Genomic DNA, 4,134 nt, shown 5'->3' on the forward strand with positions numbered 1-4,134 from the left:
GCACTTCACAGGAGCATCATTCCCCACTGATCGCCGGAATAGAGTCTAGGATGGGTGTGCTAGGCATCCTGCCCTGTTTTCAGCAGAAGAAAATGTTTCTGCTTTAAATATGTTCATTCATAAGTGTGAATATCCATTCTAAGTTTTTAAAAAGTCATTTCTTTTCTAAAACATCACTTACAACAAACTTTCTCATCCACCCCAAAATTATTTTTTATTTTTAGTTTGAGTTTTTTTTTTCTTTCTCAGTATTTGGGAATTTCAACAGAAGTACATAAAAATTCCAGCCAGCTATGGAACCACAGAGGGTCACGGAACAGCGTGAAGCTAGCTGTGTTCTTTTCTCTAGGCTGTTTGTTTACTCATTCAGCTCTTACTAGCAAAGAGAAGACATGTCAATATAATTTGATTTTATTTTTATATTAGATGTCTTATTGCACCTTAAAATGTAACTCAGAGGATGTAGTTAAAATGTAATTATAATGATGCCAGCCAGCCCTTCCCTTCAGGATGTGACGACATTGCTGGCAGTGGCTCCAGAACCCTGTCGGGCGACCTCAAGGGGGAAACATCTCTCATTCTCAAAACAGTGTTTTTCAGAGGCTGCCGCTTTGTTTCTCAGAACCAAGAATCTTCTCCTTAGAACACAAACTATGGCAACAATTTATTCACTGTATTGGACACATACCACTCTTTTCTTACCAAATTGGAGCATATCTGTTTTTCTAAGTATTAATAGTGTTTAATTTCACGCTTATCTGCATTGCTATTTTGTTTGAGCTCTTCTCTTGACTTTTTTAATTGTCATGAACTCAGATTTTCTCTATGCTTGTCAGTTCCTGTACCAGCTATCTATTGCTATGTAACAAACTACCTCAAAACTTCGTGGTGTAAACACCAGTGTATTATTATCTGTCAAGGTCCTCTGGGTTGACTTGGCTCAGTCATGGAGTCCTCACTTGGAATCTCACTTCAGACGTTAGGAGGGGAGCTGGTATAAAAGTGATATGAAGACTTGGCTTGGCTGCACACCCGAGGTGGCCACTTGGTGCTTCTTCACAGGACCTCTCTCTTCAGCAGGACAGGCTGGACCTCCTACATGATGGCTCAAGACTTAAAGCACTCTGTGGGTTAAAAACTCATTAACGGGATTTGTTAGTCTAAACAGTGGTAGTCAACCTGGTCCCTACCACCCACTAGTGGGTGTTCCAGCTTTCATGGTGGGCAGTAGTGGAGCAACCAAAGTATAAATAAAAAGATAGATTTAACTATAGTAAGTTGTTTTATAAAGATTTATTCTGCCAAACTTTGCGAAAATCTGACATAAAGCACTTGGAAAGTAATTATTATTATATGCTTTAATTTGCTATAACTCTGCTTTATAAATTTTATAAAGTAAAGTTACTTCCCTACTTTATAAATCACCATTATGGTGGGCGGTTAGAAAATTTTACTACTGAAACAATTAAGTGCATAGAAGAAGACATAGTTACTAAACTCATGGACCTGGGTTTTAAAGAGCATTTTATGAATTTGACTCCAATGGCAAGAGAAGTGAAGGCAAAAATTAATGAATGGGACTACATCAGACTAAGAAGTTTTTGCTCAGCAAGAGAAACTGATAACAAAATAAACAGACAGCCAACTAAATGGGAAATAATATTTTCTTTTTTTTTCTTTCTTTTTTTTTTTTTTTTAAGCTGGAAACGGGGAGAGACAGTCAGACAGACTCCCGCATGCGCCTGACTGGGATCCATCTGGCATGCCCACCAGGGGCGACGCTCTGTCCACCAAGGGGCGATGCTTTGCCCCTCCGGGGCGTCGCTCTGCCGCGACCAGAGCCACTCTAGTGCCTGGGGCAGAGGCCAAGGAGCCATCCCCAGCGCCCGGGCCATCTTTGCTCCAGTGGAGCCTTGGCTGCGGGAGGGGAAGAGAGAGACAGAGAGGAAGGAGGGGGTGGGGGTGGAGAAGCAAATGGGCACTTCTCCTATGTGCCCTGGCCGGGAATTGAACCCGGGTCCCCCGCACGCCAGGCCGACGCTCTACCGCTGAGCCAACCGGCCAGGGCCGGGAAATGATATTTTCAAACAACAACTCAGATAAGGGCCTAATATCCAAAATATACAAAGAACTTATAAAACTCAACAACAAACAAACAATTCAATAAAAAATGGGAAGAGGACATGAACAGACACTTCTCCCAGGAAGAAATACAAATGACCAACAGATATATGAAAAGATGCTCATCTTCGTTAGTTATTAGAGAAATGCAAATCAAAACTGCAATGAGATACCACCTCACACCTGTTAGATTAGCTATTATTAACAAGACAGGTAATAACAAATGTTGGAGAGACTGTGGAGAAAAAGTAACCCTCATACACTGTTGGTGGGAATATAAAGTAGTACAACCATTATGGAAGAAAGTATGGTGGTTCCTCAAAAAACTGAAAATAGAATTACCTTATGACCCAGCAATCCCTCTCCTGGGTATATACCTCCAAAACTCAGAAACATTGATACGTAAAGACACATGCAGCCCCATGTTCATTGCAGCATTGTTCACAGTGGCCAGGACATGGAAACAACCAAAAAGCCCGTCAATAGATGACTGGATAAAGAAGATGTGGCACATATACACTATGGAATACTACTCAGCCATAAGAAATGATGACATGGGAACATTTACAGCAAAATGGTGGGATCTTGATAACATTATACGAAGTGAAATAAGTAAATCAGAAAAAACCAGAAACTTCATTATTCCATACGTAGGAGGGACATAAAAGTGAAACTAAGAGACATTGATAAGAGTGTGGTGGTTACGGGGGTAGGGGGAAGAGGGAGAGGGAAAGGAGGAGGGGGAGGGGCACAAAGAAAACTAGATAGAAGGTGACAGAGGACAATCTGACTTTGGGTGATGGGTATGCAACATAATTGAATGACAAGATAAGCTGGACATGTTATCTTTGAATATATGTATCCTGATTTATTGATGTTGCCCCATTAAAAATAAAATTATTAAAAAAAGAAAGAAAATTTTACTACTAACAGAGATACAAATGTGGGTGGTAGATATAAAAAGGTTGACTCTTACTGGTCTAAGAGTAAAAGTTTCAGTGCAAATTACTTTCTGTTGTACTCTGTTCTTTTTCAGGAGGCCTCTTCCTTCTGGAGGCCCTTTGTTTACACAGGCCCCAATGGATTGGATGATGCTTACCCATGTTGTTGGTTGTTGAAGGAATTCTACTTTATTGAAGTGTACTATTCAATTGCCAGTCTGATGCAGAAATGCTCTCACAGACACATTTCAAACTAATGTTTAATTGGGGCACCCCTTGGCCCAGTCAAGTTGACTCATAGAATTTATTATCATGATACTGGACTTAATGATAACCCATTCTGCACAGTGTAAGTAACGGTTTGTGTGTGTGGTTTTTACACACTATCCTACATCTCAAATCAAGATCAAACTTTCCCCCAGCTGGCTAAGGGTTGATCATCTTTTTCATAAAATTTCAGAAGATAATTAGTATAGTATAAAAATTATCTTTCAATATTGTTCATTAAAGATAATACTTCTTGAAGTGTTTAGGCCCCAGAACTATAGGAAGTATTTTATCAAGTATCTGCAGAAAGAAGACAACTTTAAGACTACTATATCAAACACCAGAATTTTTACTAATTTTTAAAAAGTATTTGAAAAAAGAGACCAAGTTTCAAGTTGAAAGAAAATAATTAAAAAAAAAATAATGATTTGACTGATAGTTTGTTTATATCTTAAGTGATTAAACAGCTAAAATTTTATATTAATCAGTTCTTCATAGTTATGACTTTGGTAAATAATCTAAATCAAAATTCAGCAAACTATGTATGGCCTGTAGGTCAAATCTGGCTCATCACCTGTTATTGCAAATAAAGTTTTATTAGAACACAGCCAAGACCACTTGTTTACATACTGTCTGTGGCTACTTTTGCTATGATGATGGATTTGAGTAGTTGTGACAGAAGCTGTATGGCTGCAAAGCTGAAAAGAGTTACTGTCTGGGCATTGACAGAGAAAGTTTGCTGACTTACGCTTGACAGAGAAAGTTTGATAACCCCTGACTAAAATAGTGGAGGTTGAATTTGTTT

Source organism: Saccopteryx bilineata, chromosome 5 (assembly GCF_036850765.1).
Source record: "Saccopteryx bilineata isolate mSacBil1 chromosome 5, mSacBil1_pri_phased_curated, whole genome shotgun sequence".
In the NCBI taxonomy this organism is placed as follows: Eukaryota; Metazoa; Chordata; class Mammalia; order Chiroptera; family Emballonuridae; genus Saccopteryx; species Saccopteryx bilineata.